Source organism: Orycteropus afer, unplaced genomic scaffold (assembly GCF_000298275.1).
Source record: "Orycteropus afer afer isolate SDZICR_OR568_19922 unplaced genomic scaffold, OryAfe1.0 scaffold00397, whole genome shotgun sequence".
Lineage (NCBI taxonomy): Eukaryota > Metazoa > Chordata > Mammalia > Tubulidentata > Orycteropodidae > Orycteropus > Orycteropus afer.
In genome coordinates this window covers 1,900,566-1,920,265 of record NW_006921984.1, presented here as the reverse complement: position 1 = coordinate 1,920,265, position 19,700 = coordinate 1,900,566, and the positions used below count along the sequence as shown (strand labels likewise).

General features: G+C 50.8%; 1 protein-coding gene across 1 annotated transcript in view; it reads right to left on the bottom strand.

Annotated features, from left to right (window-relative positions):
* Nucleotides 1-19,700, bottom strand: part of PODXL (podocalyxin like) — a 192,473-nt gene that overhangs the window by 8,807 nt on the left and 163,966 nt on the right. The window lies entirely within an intron of this gene.

The following is a 19,700-nucleotide window of genomic DNA, read 5'->3' as shown; positions in this document are numbered from 1 at the left end:
TGGTATCTGAGTTTTCCTGGCCTGGGTCTGGATCCACCTTCCCGTCCCCTTCGGTGGTATCTGAGTTTTCCTGGCCTGGGTCTGGATCCACCTTCGTGCTACTGTCTGCTGTGGCTGAGTTTTCCGGGCCTCGGTCTGAACCCACCTTCGCCTTACTGAGTGTTGCAGATGTATCTTGTTGCTTCTCTGTTTACAAAGAAAACACAGAATCAGGTTAGGGTGTTAGCTAGAAGAATTTCCTCCACACTTGTCCAATTCTTCCCCAGACTCACAGGCCTAGCTCCCACCCCTTACCATTTGTCTTGCCAAAGCCTAGGTCCTTTATATTCCAGATTTTTTTGTTGTTGTTTAAGCCACTTTTGGAGAGAGGTTGAGAGTGAAGTAGAAAAGACAAAGGGAGATTATGCACATCTCCTTCACATGTGAGCACCCCACCACAGAACGAGGACATCAAGCTTACCTCTGCCTTCCCCTCCCTAGTTCCTACATGGCATGGCAGAAGAGCCAACAAATGCATGTACACCAAACTACATGGTCTCTATTCTAGACGCAGTCAATGTTCATGACTTGCCCTAAGGTTGGTCTCTATTCTCATGGAAGCGACATTGCAAAACAAGAAAACGGCAATATGCTGAAATTACATAAATTATTGTTCAAGTACAATTAATTGTGAGAAGCACTAAGGAAGAAAAGTACAGCATGCTTTGACTGTATTTAGCAAGGTCATTTAACCTTGTCAGAGGCCATGTAAGAAGGCCTTTTATTCATTAACTCAATAAAATATGTACTGGAGGAGCTGTTATGTGAGAGGTATGTGGCAGTCAAGCCCAGGGGGAGCAAGACAAATATAACCTGTGCCTCATGAAGCTTACATTCTCTCATACAACTTATATTCCAGGGAAGAGACGGACACTAAACCAGGGCTTCAAACTGGTTCGGCCTGGTTCAGTCATGGCCAATGAAGCAACTCCAGAATGGACCTGGACTTTTAAAATGTGGGTGAACTGGAACACTGACCAGAATGGAAAAACTACAGGTTGACACCCTGCTAGAAATGTAGTCTCTTAGAAAACAAAAATAGTGTGTGCATTACATAGCAACTAAATCTCTTGACCTGTAGAGTTGGAAACATCAGTGCCCAGCTCAAAGATGGTGGCTCAAAGATGTGTGCTGCTCTCCATGGTCCTGGCAATAATCCACATCCTGAGATTTGATGGTAGGACTAGACGTAGAGCCTGGCAATAATCCAGTGTTACCCACTGGCTCCTGAAAAGACTTAGTATGCTTCTTTCAAGGCTCCCCTTCTTCTCAGGGCTTTGACCCCTAGTTTTTCCCATTCCAGTTAGCATTTCAGATCACCCAAATTTTAAAAATTCAGGTGTGTTCTGGTTTCTCTTCATTGACCATGACTGAACCGGGCTGAACCAGTGTGAAGCCCAGCACTAAAGAAGGGGACAGAGAAATTAAATGTCAAACTGTGGCACATATTATGAAGTAAATAATAGAAAAACACAAGGATGAGATTATTTCAATAGCAAGGTAAGGGAACGCATCTCTGAGGTGACAAGCTAAAATCTGAAGTGTAGGAAGGAGAAAGCTAAGTGACCAGGGATGGATTACGCAATAACCAGTGGAAGCACAGTCTTGCTTGTGCTTACTTACAATCTGTAGTGAACAGTTCCACAGTTTTCCACCACATCAAAGATTCCGCTTCTAGGTCTGCCTGGCATCTCTCTCTCTCCCCATCCCACAGCACCTTCCTATAGTATCAAAGCCTCTTTTCAAATTTACAATCTCTGATAGGGATGGAGCACCCAGTAAGCAAGATAAGCACGGGCTTGCTTGTGCTTACTTACTAATCTGTAGTGAACAGTTTCACATGTTTGTGAGCAAGAAAAAGTAAGTCCATGCTTCCTTCGCATATTGGGTAATCAACCCTTGTAGTGACAAGTGCAAGGAAAAGCTTACCAGGCAGAAGGAATGGAACCTGCAAAGGCCCCAAAGTAAGAAAAGTAACAAAGATAAGTATGAACACAGCTTAGTAGTGTGGGGGAAAGCAGCAGGCTGCAGAAAACTCAAGTCCTCATGGGAAGTGACAGTAACTTACCATCCTCCAACCTGCCTTTTGTATGTGAAAATATACACAACACATACAACAACAATTTACACATACATTCAACAATTTCTGCGTGTACAGTTCACTGGCAATGGTCGTATACTTTGCATTGTGTCACCCTTCTCACTTGTATACTTTGCATATTGTTTCACCACCGTTTACTGGGACCCTCTGTGCCTCATCTGTGCTTTAGGGTTACTGCTGTCAATTTGATCTCTGATAGATCATTCGTTAAGAGTGCAATGCTCAAAGCAAACATTCTATATTACTTGAGCTAAATTGTTTAGTTTACAAATGACTTAATGGGATAATATTGGCTCAAACTTTAAAAGCTGTTTCTGGGCAGTGGATGAGAGGTTCCTCCAGTCCCAATGTAGCCAAAACCCCAAAAAACAAACTCACTGCCATTGAGTCGTTTCCGACTCAGAGACACCCTTTGGGTTTCCGAAGCAGTAAATAAATCTTAATGGAAGTAGATTGCCCAGTCTCCCTTCCACAGAGTGGCTGGTGGGTTTAAATCACCAACCTTCTGGTTAGCAGTCAAATGCCTTAAACGCGATACTTTTTAGAGAACAAGGAAATGCTCCTTAAAACCATCTCCAAGGTAGAGCATGCTTCTTCTTGGCCAAAATAGGGCTTTTGGATTCTATTCTAAGTGTAAGAAGAAGCCACTGACGGCTTTACAGCAAAGACATTTCATAGGGTGATTTACCAAACAACCCACTCCTGCCACTTTGTGGTATGTGGATTGGAAGGAAGAGCAGAAAAGTGGGAAGACAGGTGGTAGTTACAGTAATGCAAATGAAACAGACAGTGGTTGGTTGACTAAGTTATTGACCGGTGATGAATTAAGGATGGACACAAGACTGTACTTTGGAGACAGAATCAACTACTTGCTGATGCAGAAGTAGAGGTGAAGGAGAGTATCTTAAGAATTCAGGAATCACTCCTGGGTTTCTGCCTTGAGCAGAAAGGAGAGAAGGGTGAGGAGGGATGGAGTGGACCTTTGCCACTCACCATAGCCAATCAGAATCGACACCGTTTTATGATGTTTGGGGACCAGCAGATTTTGTCTCCCATCACAGAAGCTGAAAAGCTGTTTGCTTTTAAAGTTTCCCTTGTGATCGGAGCACAAGCATGTGACAAAGCTGTCATGGATTAGATTCTCCCATCCCAGCTAGTGCCTAAGGCACTTGACTGCTAACCAGAAGGCTGGTGGTTCAAACCCACCAGCCACTCCTCAGAAGAAAGATGGGGCAATCTACTTCCATAGTGATACTGCCTCGGAAACCCAAGGAAGGGTCGCTATGAGTCGGGTCCGACTCAACAGCACACAGCAACAACAACATCCCAGCTAGTGAGCCAAGGGGCAGTCGGGTGTGAGGAACAGTGATGGCAGGCAGCATTGGTAACGCCATGCTCAAGTTCAGGGAGCAGTGACGTGAGGCTACAGCAGTGTCCATAGCCAGAGACACAGCACCCAGTGCTTGCCATTGGTGGCAACGCTGGTCTCTTTGATCCAGTTCTATAGCCTGAAATGGGTGATGTTAAAAGTAGCCCTAGAAAAGGACCTGAATAGCTATTTCTCCAAAGAAGAAATACCAATAGTCAATAAGAACATGAACATGCTGAAAGGCATGAGTTACTAGGAAAATGCAAATCCAAAGCACAATGAGATACCACTTCACACCTACAAGGACGGCTGTCATCAGAGAATGGAAAATAACAAGTATTGACAAGGATGTGGAGAAATTGTGCACTGCTGATGTGAATGTAAAAATGGCATAGCCGCTGTGGGAAAGAGTTTGGTGGGTCTTCAAAAAGTTAGAACTAGAACTACATATGACCCAGTAATTCCACTCTTAGGTAAATACACAAAAGACTTGCAAGCAGAGGTTCAAACACACAATTTGATTTTTGAATACTAATTCACAGCAGTATTCTTCACAATAGCCAAAACATAGAAACACTCCAAGTGTCCATTAATAGAGATGAATGGGGGGAAAAATGCAGGGTAGCCATACAGTGGAATACTATGAAGCTGTAAAAAGAAACAAAGTTCTGACACATGCTACAACATGGATGCCCCCTGATGACATTATGCTAAGTGAGGCAAGCCATACACAAAAGGACAAACATTAGATGATGCCATTTATATGCAATAGGCAAAGTCATAGAGACAAGAAGCAGGATAAGAGGCTCTTTGGGACTAGGGGTGGGGATACCAGGCAGGTCTTGTTTAAAGGGCATAGAGTTTCTGTTTGGAAACAGGGAAGATCTGGAAATAGTAGTGATGGTTACACAACACTGTGAAAGTACTTTAAGGAATTGTATATTCAAAAATAGTGAAAATAGTAGTTTCATGTATAAAAAAACAAACCAAACTCACTGCCATAAACTTGATTCTGACTCATAGGAACCCCTCCTTGGATTTCTGAGGTGGTTATCTCTACAGAAGTAGATTGCCCAGTCTTCCTTCTGAGAAGTGGCTGCTGGGTTTGAACCACCAGCCTCTGGTTAGCAGTCTAATGCCTTAGGCACTACGCCACCAGTAGCCCTAAGCATGGTCTCCAGTGGTTCCAGCTATTCCATAAGCTAGATAATACCCCAGAATTGGAGGAAGGCTCATTAACAACCTGAGATACGCAGACGACACAGCTTTGCTTGCTGAAAGTGACGATGATTTGGAACACTTACTGATGAAGATTACAATCTACAGAATGGATTACACCTCAATATAAAGAAAACAAAAATCCTCACAACTGTACTAACAGGCAACATCACGATAAATGGAGGAAAGATTGAAGTTGTCAAGGATTTCATATTATTTGGTTCTACAATCAATACCAATGGAAGCAGCAGTCAAGACATCAAAAGACGTACTGCATTGGGCAAAGCTGCTGCAAAAGACCTCTTTCAAGTGCTGAAGAGCATAGATTTCTCCTTGAAGACTAAGGTGCACCTGACCCAAGCCATGGTATTTTTAATCACCTCATATGCATGTGAGAGCTGGACAATGAATAAGGAAGACCAAAGAAGAGTTGATGCTTTTGAGTTGTGGTGTTGGCGAAGAATACTGAAAGTACCATGGACTGCTAAAAGAACTAGCAAATCTGTCCTAGAAGTGCAGCCAAAACACTCCTTGGAAGCGAGAATGGCCAGACTTCGTCTCACCTACTTTTGGTCATGTTGTTCGAAGGGACCATTCTCTGGAGAAGGATGTCATGCCTGGTAAAGTGGAGAGTCAATGAAAAAGGGGAATGTCCTCAACGAAATGGATAGACACACTGGCTGCCACGACGGACTCAGGTATAGTAGGGATAATGAGGCTGGCATCGGACTGGGCAGTGTTTCATTCTGTTGTACATAAGGTCGCTGTGAGTCAGAGACAACTTGATGGCACATAACAACAACATACTTCATACACTCACTCACTCATACATTTTGTTACTGAGAAGCAAAAGTTTGTATCAGGAATGGGTGCAAGCAGCAGGACTTCAGGGATTAGTTATCAGGTCACTGTGGCTAAAGGTGACTGAAGCTCTGCTGTGGCTTATGGGCTAAGGCTCTGGTACCCAAGGGCATCTGTGGGGAAGCAGTCATTGTTACTTACCATCTAGAAAGAAGGGTGCATGAAGTGGCTATGGGGGCACTGAGCGCTGATTCTACTGGAGAGCAACAAGGACACAGGTGTGTTAAAACGTCTATTTTATGGACTTTGTGGTTCGCAAAAGAATGGTACATCATGTAATTGATAGGGTTGTGGGATCTTGTTGATAAAAGACACTAGATTACTGAGGAGAATGGCAAACTATCTGAGGAACTAAGGAATCGAAGGGGCATGGAGTGAGATGGTTGCTTCTAATAGTGCTTAAAACTGGGTTTCTCACTCAGCGCTGCTGGAAGCCTGGGCTGGACAGTTCCCGTTCTGAAGATCACAGCCCTTCACGCCATATGGAGCAGTTGGACTCTGCACACGTGGGGTTGCCATGTGTGGGAATTGACTTGACAGCAACTAACAACAATTCTGTGTCGCAGGGGCTGTCTTGTGCATTGTAGGGTGTTTACCCACATACAGGGCCCCACCCACTAGATGTCAGTAACACACACACACTCTCTTCCCCAGCATGACAACCAAGAATGTTTCCAAAATGCATCACACATTCCTTGGAGGACAAATGCACCATTATAGGAAGGTTGGCAGTTCTAATCCACCAGCCACTCCGTTGGAGAAAGAGGTGTCAAGTCTGTTTCCCTAGAGATTACAGCCTTGGCAACCCTATGGGGTGGTTCTACTCTGTCCCGTAGGGTCGCTATGGGTTGGAACTCAGCGGTAGCGAGTTTGCTTTGGTATCTTCAGAACTAGAAAAAAGCTGGAACATCTGAAAATTAGTGACGTTCCTTGAATCCATGAGAACTGGAGACAGACAAGTGCAGGGAGGAACAGGACCTGTATGTTTTCTCATCCCGCACAGACCCCACGTGAGGGTGAAGCTGGAAATTCACCATGTATTGCTAAAGGCGGATGAGAGTGAGGGGTGTGAAGCCCGGGGGCTGCAGACACGGACAGCTCACACCCTTGTGCAGCTCTTCCCCTGGCAGTGGCCGCAGGTGGTCACTGCTGAAAAGTCCAAACAGAGCCAAGCCCTCCATCTCCTCTGTGGGGAAAAAAAGAAGCACCTTAATTTTCAGGTATTACTGGAGCTGCCATCAAGACAGCCCCATGTGCGTGGGCTATGAACACTGCCCGGTCCTGTGCCCTCCTGTGATGGCTGGAGATCAAACCAGTGTGACCCACAGGGCTTTCATGGTGATTTTCAACAGTGGGTCACCAGGCATTCTTCCCTCCCAGTCCATCTCAGGCTGGAAGCTCTGCTGAAACCTGTTCAGCATCATAGTAACGCCTAAGCCTCCACTGACAGACGGGTGGTGGGATTTGAACCCAGGTCTCCCCCATGGAAGGCGAGAATTCTACCACTGAACCACCAGTGCCCTCAATCTTCAGGTGCAAGTCAACAGAGCCTATAGCCTCGGCACTGGTGGAAATGTTTACAGCTGCGGAAGGGAGATGACAGCCACCGTGAAGGACCCTCGACTCTCTCGTCTGTTAACAGCAAGTGTTGAAAGGTCTGGTTGTTGTGGTTGCTGTAGAGTTGATTCCTAACAGGGGTGGAAGCAGTGTTGGGTGACCCAATAAGCAAGGTAAGCATGGGTTTGCTTGTGCTGACATAGTATTCTGTGGTGAACAATTTCACATTTCCTCACCATATCAAAGATTCTACTTCTGGTAGGTCTGGCTGGCATCTTTCTCTCTCCCAACCCCACAGCACCTTCCTACAGAATCAAAGCCTCTCTTGAAACTTACAGTCCCTGACAGGGATGGAATACCCAGAAGGCAAGGCAAGCACGGCCTTATTTGTGCTTACTCACTAACTGTAGTGAACAATTTCACACGTGTTTCACAACAAAGACATTGCTTGCTATGATTAGTAAGTAAGCACCAATATAAGCCCATGCTTACCTTGTGTATTAGGTAATCTGTTCCTGGGTGGTTTATGGCTGACTGCAGAATGAAGGAGTGGTAGGGAAGTGGACTTTATAAAGCGTATATCCTTATTAATTGTCAGCTAGGAAATATGGCCGCAGCTAGAAGAAACTGGTATAGTCAAGAAAATACGGTTTTCTTTTTCCAGGTGGGGGTGCTAGCACTGAGCAGAACTCTTCTGTTTTCTTTCTCTAGTGGGTCTAAGGCACTTGACTGCTAACCAGAAGGCTGGCGGTTGAAACCCACTAGCCACTCCTCGGAAGGAAGGTTGGGCAATCTACTTCCGTAGTGATACCACCTCAGAAGCCCAAGGAGGGGTCGCTATGAGTCGACTCTGACTCAACAGCACATAACAACAACAACAACGTCTCCAGGTCCTGCAGATGTGTGTGACTCAGAGAACCCAGAGAACCTGGCCTTCACTGGGTGTCAGATGGCTCCTTCTTTGAAATAGGAAGAAGATGGATGCAGATGGGAGTTCCTTGGTGACTTTGGTGGTTGGAATATAAAGAGTTTACATTGGATGGCTTCAATTTTCTCAATGAAATCAGACAAAATAAGAGAGGCAGTTATGTAAAAGTCTGATGGAGAGGACAAAATGCTCATTGTGGAAATGGGAACGTGAACCCACAGAGAAGTGTCTCCCAAACTAGCAAACAGCGGACACCCCTGGAGGCCTTGTTAAAGCCTGACTTCCAGACCCACCCCAGTTTCTGATCCAGAACTTCTGGGAGGGCAACTTCCCAGTTGCTGGTCAGAGGACCACAACATGAGAGCCATGACCCTAGAAAAAACAGAGGGTGATTGCCAAGCTGTATTTGATGCCAAATGCAGGCATGAGATCATGAATTCAAATGCATTGAGGCAGCCAGACTGTGTGATTTTTCTCTAGCGACATTCAGCTCCTTGGGCATAGGGATGGAAAAAGTGAGTTAGGGTCCATTTGGAAAAGGTAGACATGACGACAAGAAAGGGGGAAGGGACTTGAGTGTATTTCTAAGGTGGAGATTATAATGATGCTTCATAAAATATGGGATGGCTAAAGAGAGAATAAGGAGCTCTGGTGGTACAGTGGTTTAGTGCTCAGCTGCTAAACTCAAAAATGGGTGGTTCCAACCCATCAGCTGCTGCGTGGGAGAAAAGATCTGGCAGTCTGCTCCCATAAAAATTAAACCAAAAACCAAGCCCAACTCGCTGCTGTTGAGTTGATTCCAACCCATAGCAACCCTCACTGGGTTTCTGAGGCTGTAAGTCTTTAAGGAAGTAAGATTGACCCATCTTCCTTCCAACGGAGTGGCTGGTGGGTTTGAACCAATGACTTTCTGGTTAGCAGCCAAATGCCTTACCCACTATGCCACCAGAGCACCTTAAAAATTACATAAAGATTAAAAATTAAATATTCATAAAGATGACAGCCAAGGAAACTCTATGGGGCAGTTCTACTCTGTCTTCTGCGGTCATTATGAGTCAGAATTGACTTGAGGGCACACATCAAAGGATACAGACAGATGAGCAATGAGGAAGTGAAGGCTTGATGGCTTGAGTTCAAGCGCTATGGCTGTACTTCCAAACGCGGTGGAGGGTAGTGAGAGTGCTCAAAGAACAAAATGCTTAGATGTCAGAGGTGGTGGTAAAGTTCAAGTGAAATGGGAATGGCTGAATGAAGTAGAGACTGGATAAGGTCAGGGAACTAGACGACCAGTTATTGAACTGTTTATCCGAGTAGGAACTGAAGTCACAGAATGACAGCACATAATGACGCAGAGAGGAAGGAGTGAAAGTCCTCGTGAGGGACGGGGAGGTCACTCCGTGAGTGCCCCAGAGGTCACCAGATAGCAACAATGAGGACATGCCATTTCTGCTGGTCTTTGAAGGCTGTGTGGAAAGGAGTTAGCTCAGAGCCAGTGGCCACAAGGGCTTATGTCCAGTGGGCAGGGTGGGTGAAGTCAACCTCGGCCTTCAGCCCTGGGGTAAGGGGAGGGCTGGCTTCCTCCTGTTCCCGGCCATCTCCAGCCCTAGGATTGACTGACTATTAATAGCTAGAAAGGAAACGCAAAAGAATGCCCCAGGAAGAGGGTGTGTGGAAGGAGGGCGGGAAGGCAGGGGGCCTGGAGGCTCCTGGTCTGGGCACCAGCATCCACCTCTCCTGCCTTTGTTACCCCCAGCTCACCACCCCAGCCACGGTTATCTCCAACCAAAAGGCTCTGAGGAGGGACACAGAAAGGTCAGGAACCAGGCAGGATAACCGGGGTCTTCCTGGATGGGCATGATGAAGAGCAGAGACTGGGAAATGAGAGTCAAGCCTTTTAGTCTTAGCCCTGCCTCTGACCCTGAGGGCAAGTCACCTGCGCTCCTGGATACACCTGTGTGATGGGCAGGTAGTTTTGAAGGTCCCCTACCTAGGCATGTGCCTAAGCACAAAGCTGTGTACCCAAGTGGGGTGGCTTCTGCTGTGACAAGAGAGCCACCCTCATCAGCCCTTCTAAGGGCCTGCCCTGGGCCTCCAGAGAGGTGTACAAGCAGGGCCCTTCCCAAGGGCTGGTGGCCTCTAAGCTCTTTTCCAGCACGTGGAATCTGCCACACGAACCCTTCCCTTCCCAAAAGAGCTACCGCTCTGCTGGGGACAGCATGGTGGACCAGTGCCTCCAGCTGTCTGGTTGAAGTCAGGGATGGCCTAAGCCTTGCTCCCAGGTCTCCATGGCCCACCTTCTCAGGCCCCAATCCCATTCTGGGTGGTGGCTGAGATCCAGTGAGGTGGGCACTGCTTTGCAACGATGGAGACCCCATCAGGAAGGGGCCTGGGGCTGCACTAGGAGCTGAGGGGCTTCACGACCACTGCTGGCCAACGAGGCTGTGCCCCAGTGCCAGCTGCTCAGTGGTCTTATCTGCACAGCACACTCAGCCCCTTCCCCTGCTCTCACTTTGCTGCCTCCCAAGTGAGGCTGCCCTCACCTCTGCTTCTCTGGTTGTATTAAGTCCTCACCCTTCATCCCAGGTGGGCCCTGCCTGTGCGTCCCCACCCCTGCTTCTCCGCGAGCACCACTGTGGCTCTGTCTTCCAAGGCTCTGCTCCACTGCTCTGCTCACAGTGGCCCATGGTTGCCCGTTGTAAATCCTCACTCTGTGGCTTCAAGCCAGCCACCAAAAGGTCCGATGCTTGGCCTGGGCACATGACATCACTGAGGGGAAAGGAGGTGTCTGGGTCCCTGGACTGGGGTCAGGGAGCTGACTCCCTCACCTCTGCCGGCCAGCTGTGGACATCTCCCAGGTCTGCACTGAGCCTGGGGGAAGCTTGGGCCCCCCTGTGCCTGGGTCCCCATTTGGACAATGATCTCTGGGGTTGCCCCCTTCAAAGATGGGTGACCACCATCCCAGAAATAAGGGTTTGGGAGTGCAAGTTTCTCACAGGAACTGAGGCAGCAGGAATGACTACCCAACTCTCTGGGGAGGGGCAGGGTCTCCAACCGGCCCATCACCCCTACTCAGACCGAGTGGCCTGAAGTCAGGAAGAAAGGGTGGCCATTCATGCTTCCCCGAGGCCCCTGTGGCTGGCCTGGGCGACGGGACAGCACCCAGGGGGTTATCACCTGGCCCGTCAGCAGCACTTCTCCCAGAACGTCCGGTGCTGCCCCTTGGGAGATAATTCCGGGCATTCTTCAAATCTGGAATTGTTCTCTGCTTATCAGCTTGTTCCAGCTGGCCTCCAGGCACGGCTCCCCAGTAGGGGCCCCAGTCTGGCTGTCTCCCTGGGCAGAAGCAGCTGCCACCCTGTAGGAGGGCGATCCAGCGACAATGGGGAGCAGCTCTCACCTGGGTGCACTGCTCCCTGCAGGACAGGCGGTGGGGCTGGAGGCTCAGAGACCCTCAGCCCTGCACCTCTGCATTCCTTCCTTTCTGCTACACAAGCGTGTGACCCAGTGCACAGGGTAACCACCACATGCCACAGTCGGCTCCAACTCATGGAGAACCCACATTTGTCAGAGGCCACCTGCTGCATAGGGTTTTCAATGGCTGTGGTCTTTCTTCCAAGGCGTCTCTGGATGGACTTGAACTTCCAATCTTTAGGTCAGCAGATGAGCACGTAACCATTCGTACCATCCAGGGACCACCCGGCCCCAATTGGCTACACATCCCCCACTGAAGCAGTGCAGGGTGGGGGTTAAGAGCATAACCACCTGGGCTCCAAGCCCGGGTCCACCCCATACTAGCTGTGTGACCACGTGGGTGTCTTCACTCTCTGTTCGTTTCCTCATCTACCAAAGTGGGGAGGAAGAGGTGACAGAATGACCCAGAGTGGTACTCACATAGAAATGTGAGTATATTCCAGCCAAGCTGTGCCCAGTGGAGGGGTGAGGCTGGTCCACTCCCCTTCCCTACTGTGCCCCTGCCTCCTCTCCCCTTGTGCACAGGAGACCGGGCTTCCCCGGGGGGCTTTTCCCCGGGGTTCGGGGTGGCAACAGCACCAGGCAGCTGTAGTCCATGAAGGCCCAGAGAAGGGGAAGGAGCAGGGATGAGCCTGAATCATCCCCAGGGGGTCATAGCCCTGGGCAGGGGGGTGAGTAGGGTAGGGCTTTCCTGCTACGGCCTGACATTCTGACTAACGGCCAGACTCCACTGTCCACCAGGGAAAGGCCAGGCAGCCCTGTTGAGCACTATTAAAAGCCTCCAGGCAGCCTGGGCTCCAGGGATGGCGTCTGGTGTCCAGGGCCATGTGGGGACCAGAAGCGGGACCCCTGAGGCATGTAATTTCTCCCTCTTCAGCCTTAGTTTCCTCCTCAGTGAGGTGAAGCTAAGCTGCTTCTGCCTCCTTCTCCATCCCGAGCTGTTGGGTGGAGATGCAGATGACAAGTCTGGTAACAATGTGATCCGGAAGGAGAGGGAGGAGCTCCAGTGCACTGACTGGCATGTGTTCACTACCAGCTCTGGCCTAGTGCCTTGGCTCAGTACCTCCTTTCATCCTCAAATGCCACATGGGCTATGAGCAATACCTCCATGTTAAAAGTGAAGAAACTGAGGTAACATGTTGAACACCGTAGCAAGTCAGCAGTCAAGTGAGACCAGGGGAAAGCTTGAGTCCTTTCCACTCTGAGAAAAGACCCCACTAGGTATTGGACCAGCTGGTTCTTGCCCTGGAGCTTGGACAAGTCACTTCCGTTTCTTGGGCCGTGGCTCCCATTTGTACAACTATGACGTTGTGACACAGTAATGCATAAACCAGGGGCAGAAGACTTTCCATAAAGACCAGACAGTAGATATTTTAGGCTTTGAGGGCCATGCAGTCTGCTGTAAGTGCTCACTCATGCTGCTATAGCGCCCAAACACCTACTGACAGCAGGTAAATGAATGGGTGTGGCTGTGTGCCAATAAGACTTTATTTATTAAAACAGGTGGTCAAGTTATAGCTTGCCAGAGAAGATCCCTTCTGGGATCCTTTTTTTTTAAATCCAGTTATGGGCCCTATTCTGTGACTTCTCTGAACAGCCCAATAACAGCCACTTGATCTAGCTGACTATTAAAAACCAAGTCATTCTGTGACTGCCTTTTTCACTCAGCATGGTTTCAAGGTTCATGCATGTTGCATGCATCAGGACTTCATTTCTCTTTAGGGCTGGGCAGTTTCCCATCATATGCAGGTACCACATTGTTCATCCATTCCTCTGTGGGACGTTTGGGCTGTTCTACCTCTCGGCTATTGTGAATTCTGCTGCAGTAAACATTGGTGTACAAACACCTGTTACAGTTTCTTGTATGATTCCCTTCCCACGAACTGTCAAGGCCAGACAGGCAAACACAGAGAGAGCAAAGTTGATGGGTGGTTACCAGGAGTGGGTGAGAGAGAGGAAAAGAGAGGTGCCTTGCTTAGGGGACACTGAGCTGCTAAGGGTGCTGGGAGACTTTGGAAACAGAAAATGGTGATGGTTGAATGACACGATAGACATTACTGACATCCCTGAATCGTACATGTGAAGGTGAAACAGGCAAATGATGGGTTACATATATATTTACTACAATTAAAAGAAAAGCCACGTGATAATGCCTCATCGCACACCAACGGAAGCACCCGAATTGTTTGTTACCTATTCAGACAGCAAATTAAAAAGTAAACCCAGAGCTTTTAAATTTGCAAGAGCCACAGCCCAACAATAGATGTCAGAGGGGCAAGTGTGACAGGAGTGACAGGTTCTTGGTGAGGTGTCCCCATTCTGTGTGGCTGTTACCACTTCCTGGCAGGGTCACTCCCTGGTGGTTGGATGGCAAGACCCTTGTGTGCATGGGGCGGGGTGGGGGAGACGGGACCGCTGCTCTTGGCTATCCCCGGCACCTCACAGTGGACACTGTCTAAGTGTGTCTGCCAGTGGCGGTGCAGGATGGGACAGTGAACCCCGTCTCACGGGACCGACTGGGCCAGGTCAGCTCCTGACTTGGTCTCCCTTCCTCTCATCCTGGGGCTGACTGCTCTAGTCCTTCTTCTCCCCAAGTGTCTTCCCCTGAGCTGCCTGCCTGGGGCCTGGCGTTTCGGTCCCGTGTCTGCTCAGAGCCCACAGCAGCTTCTGCTTAGTTGGAGATCAGTGAACCACCCTCCCCCGACTTTATTCTTAAAAATGTTCTACTGAACACAAGTGTGCACCCTGATGAACTGTCATAGGTGCCATGCACCCATGTCACCAGCACGGGATCACTCTAGAGGCCCGCTCTGTGTCCAGTCACTCTCCTCCAACCACTCTTCTGACCGAAAGCATCGCAGATCAGCTGTGAGTTCTGCATGTAGTAAGCGACATCACGTGGCGCCCACTCTTTTCCATCTGCTTTGTTCCCTGGGCATTTTCCTCACACGGTCCATCCCCTCTGGGGTTGACTGTAGACTGTTCATCTCACTGCAGAATAGTACTCCATTGTGTGAGCATGCCAGTTTATCCATCCCTTCTGCTGACGGGCACTTGGGTGGTGTCCAGTCTGGGGCTCTAACGACAGCCTGTCCTGACACTGCAGTTCATGTCTCTGGGGAACATTTGTGCCCAGGCTGGGTTGTGTGCACGTGCGTGCTCCCACTGGTCCGGGGGGGGGGGGGGCATGTGATGAACCAGGAAGGCGGCTCCAGGCTTGTCTCCTGAGCCCTAACCTACTCCTCAGTGTCCACGCATTGACAGTCTCCAGGCTGTATCTGTGTGGACTTGGCTCCGTTGCCCCAGACCCCTCCCCAGCCCCAGCCCCACTCCCTGGCCTGCCAGGGGCCCCTCAAATGTGAGTTTTACCCGGGGCCAGGACGAGCTGGAGTGGAGGGTGCAGAGAGAAGAGCACCTTAAGGGGCCAGGGGGCCTGCCCACAAGCCTGCTCTCTTCCCAGCTCTCCCTGCACATCTGTCCCGTGACTGTTTCCACAAAGCCCCCAGACGGGCTGGCCCCTGCCATTCCTTCTAATGATAAGGAAAATCAGAGTTGTTGGCACACCCTACCCCACCCCGGAACAGGCTGAGCACTTAGCACGAAGTTTCTAGACGCATTCTTTGGATAACTCATGGTTATGATTCAGTGCTGAAAGCAGAGAGCTAGGAGGAGAGGGTGGAGTTCAATCAACCTGTGCCACCAAAGACCCCTGTTCTCCTCCCTGACCCAGGCCACCATGGCCCCCTGGCCCTGGCTCCTGTCACTGCCCAGCATAGAGACCCCCGTACCCCTTCTGGGCCTAACCGCCTCTGCTGCGCCTAACGAGAGCGAGTCCACGGGCTGCGCTCTGGGGCTGTCTGGGTGCCAGGGAAGGTAGAGGCTCTTCCTGAACTGGGAGGACCGATCACCTCCCCAACAATGTCTCCCTGGGCCCCCTAATCCCTGCTCCAGGCCATGTGAACCCTGCCTGTCTGACAGCCGGGCAGCGTGCCCAGGAGCAGCCCGCCTCAGGCCAGCAGGGAGGGGGTGCCCAGCTGACGGCATTCACCTCGATGGCCCCCAGGCACCTGAACAAAGGCCGCTCGGGGACAGATGGCAGACCTCACTGCCTTTAAGAGCAGTTCCCATGGCCACACGTGTGAGGCAGGAGCAGCCGCTACAGGGAGCCTTGGGAATCAGGACCTGGGTTCCTACGGAAGCCAAGGGTGTCACTGCCTGTCACGGGCAGGAGGCTATCTATCTGAGGATCAAGTGAACATTTTAAAAAATGTATCAGCTTTGGGGAAAATGTCACAACACTCCAGTGTGGAGACCTGGCCAACACCCTCCTGCACTCCTGAGGGCTGGAGACAGAACCGTCCGGGCAGAGCCTCTGAGAGGCAGCCCAGGTGCAATGTGTGCTTCCTACCTGCACAGGCCTGGGGCCCGGGGCAGAGGGATGAACTGTCTCCACCTGGCAGACATGTCTACCAACCCACCCATTCAAAGCACTCCTTTACCCGTAAGGAGAGGAGAGATTCCACCCGTTCCACAACATGGGGGCCCCTTGATGCTGAGGGTGCCGAGGGCAATAAGGCAGACATAGAAGGACAGACATCGTACGATCCCACTTACACGGAATCTCTAGAGAGCTTGGTGACGCAGTGGGTAAGCATTCAATAACGGAGAGGTCGGCAGTTCCAACCCACCAGCAGCTCCACAGGAGAAAGACAACAATCTGCTTCTGTCAAGATGGCAGCCTTGGAAACCCTATAGTGCAGTTCCACTCTGTCCTCTAGGGACGCTGTGAGTCGGAATCGACTCCATGGCAGTGGGTGTGGTTTGAGCTTTGCTTCCCTGAAGACTGACAGCCTTGGAGACCTTGTGGTGCAGTTCCACTCTGTCCCATAGGGTTGCTATGAGTTAGAATTGACTCAATGGCAGTGGGTTTGGTTTTTTTTTTTAGACTAGGCAAATGCTTGAAGTCCAAAGTTTACTTGTGGTGAGCAGGGAGGGGGCTGGAGGAGAGGGAGTGGGGAGTTACTGCTGCAGAGGCACTGACTTTCTGCTTGAGGGGATGAGAAACTTTTGGAAACATAATGGTGATGGTTGCCCAACATGGTGAATTAGGTACTTAAATAGTAAAAACAGCAAATCTTTGTTACATATATTTTATCATAATTTTTTAAAACCTAAAAAGTGGATTTTCCAAATAGAGTTTGTCCTCAGTACTCTTGAGCTTAAGGATCAGCATTTATTGAGGCTTTGGGGCATTTATCTGACACTGAGCTAAGTGCTCTCCATGTCGGATCTCACCTTGCCTCCCAGCAGCCTCTGCAAAGGCACTGATCCATACACTGTACAGAAGAGACTGGGAATGAGGACAAGGTAATGGCTGGGGACGGCTACTGGAGCAACTTCAATCCAGGCTGTCCGGATGAGCCATCACTACCCCTCCGCCCCCTGGGATCTGCATACGACTGCGCGACCTCCTGCAGTCCCTGGGAGGTGCACACAGTTAATGAACTGGGCTTCTAACTGAAAGCTTAGAGGTTCAAGTCCTACCAGAGGCAGGTCAGAAGACAGCTTGGTGATCTACTTCCAAAAACATCAGCCACTGAAACCCCTGTGGAGTATGGTTCTACTCTGACACGTGGGGTCAGCCATGAGTCAGGACAGACTTGATAGCAACTCGTTTGATTTTGGGGGTTTGCATAAACTCTTAACCTGCCTCCACTCCTCCCAGACGCACTGCTGCACTCGAGATCCCTGGCCACACACCTTCTTCTGCAGCCAAAGCGTGTGCCCGTTTGGCACCCAACTCTTCCCTTAGCAGTGAATACAGTGACAACCCGGGCTGTGTTTTTCTGAGGGTGCACACCGTCATTCCCACGCCACCTCCCCGCCCCACCGAGAACCACCAGATGTGATCACCGCTGCCCCTGGAAGCCGCCACCAGCAGCCAGTGTCCACTCCCAGCCTCAGACAAACACTGGCCGGAGCCAGAGGGCCGTTCCGCATGGACAGTGTGGGCAGTCAGCCCGAAAGTGCCTCTGGGAACAGCAAGGTGGCCTTGTGAAATGGCGCCTGTGAGCTTCCCACGGAAGACCCTTCTGCCTGGTGAAAGCCAGGGGCTTAAGGCAGCAGATGGCGCTTTCCCAATTTCCAAACTTTTTGTTTCCTTCCTGTCCTGGAGAGAATTCTTCCCCTTCCAGGAATCACCACCTGCGTCCTGCCACAGAATCCTCCAGCTGGTGTGCATGTGCCCGGCCTGTCCGGCTTCCCCTCTGCAACCCCACTCACTCGGTGGAGCAGGGAAAACGGAGCCCAAGACCCCTCCTTCGGCCTGGAGACATGTGACAACTGCCCGCGTTGTGGTGTCAGGTGCTGTGCAGGAGACCCCAACTCCTGGCGGCCCCCCATGTATAGGAGAACTGCGTTCCACAGGGCTCCAAAGGCTGTGACCTTTTGGAAGCCGACTTCCAGGCGTTTCTTACGAGGCACCTCTGGGTGGTTTGACCCACCAACCGTTTGGTTAGTAGCCTAGTACTTAACCATCTCCGCCACCCAGGGCCTCCCATCCACTGGCCAGCAGGGTCCAATCTGGATTTCTTTGGTGTTTGAAAACAGGGGAGCTCTTAGCCTGCCGGAGGTAAGTGAGGTGAAGAGGGTTGTTGCTTAAAAGGAACAAACCAACCCAGTAAACAGTAAATATAACTAAACAGTGAGGGATTGCGTCCTGTCCACCCGCACTCCCCACCCCCCAAGGCCTATGGGGAAAGTTAAAGGCTCCATTCCTTTTAAATGCAGCCAAGTGGCCGCCCAGCATCTGAGACGTTAGAAGGAGTCAAGGAAGCAGAGTTTCCTACGGGCGACGCCTCAGGAAGTGAATCAGGAACCCCAGAGCTAGCCCGAGGCTGGAGCCAGGAGCCAGGTGTCCAAACGGCAGCAGAGGCATCCCCTAAAAGCAGCGAAGGAGGCTAAATGACCCCAGAGAAGGGACAGATGGCATGAGCACTGGGAACACGGACACAGAGGTGACAGGAGCGCTTCTCAGATGAAGCCGGCCCCCACTGGAGGGCTTCCCCCAATGTTCCACAGGTCGCCAGAGGGGGGCAGCCTTGCTTAGAGTACAAGGGCGGGAAGGAGGGAAGGCAGCCTCTCTAGCCCCAAGGCCCTCCTGTACTCCTCTCCCTAGTACCCTAGTACTTTCCCTGCTCTCTCCATTGTTTCCAGCTTGCTACCCCTCGCTATGAGTCAACAAGAACCCCATGGTGGGTGCAGAGACCACGGTTTAGGCCAAGTGTATTTGGACTCTCCCATACCAGAGTATGGAAACACTGGTGGTCCTCCCCTGTGGAAGACCCAGGATCAACTCCCAGCAATGCACCTGAGGCCCAGCCACCACCTGTCCATCAGTGGAGTCTTTCAGTGGAGCTTCCAGACTAAGACAAGCGAGGAAGAAAGGCCTGGTAATCTCCTTCCAGAAGGCAGCCATGGAACCCCCGTGGATCGTAACTGTCTGACCAGCAGCTGACCATGGGGGTGGGATGGGGATGGGCAGTATTTCTTTCTGCTCTGCACGGGGCCACCACGAGTTGGGGCCGACTCAGCACACCCAGAGCACCGAGTATATCTGAAGTGGAGGGGGGCCCCAGCAGCTGATGCGGGGTGAATCCCCACCATCGTCCAGCCTTGGATTTCCCATCTGCGACGTGGGTGCAGAGTGCAGCCAGGGATCCCTCGTCTCTAAGCTGCCACCCAGCTGCTGGGGAAGGAACAGGCCAGGTCCACTCAGGGCTGTCAGAGATGCTCGTCCCAGGTGCCTTTCTCCTCTTGCCTCACACACTGGTCTTTGCCTCAAGGCGCAGCAGGAAGGAGCTGACGCCCACCCTCGGGCTGAGGGCAGGGCCCAGAGCATCAGGACATCACTTTCCTCTGCATCTCAGGCTCACCGTCAGGACTCGAGGGACCCTGGACAGCACTTGATCCCACTCCAGTAAGGGATGGTAAACAGATGGCCAGGCCCCAGGTCTGCTACCCAGAAGTCTATGGCCCAACTCCCAGTGCAGGCGCTCCCTTCCTGCAGGTGTAAGCGCCCACATATGCCTAGTTCCAGCCTGCTTCCCCTCCTGAGGCTGGGCAGGGTGGGGGAGGCATCTGGCCCGTGAGGGATG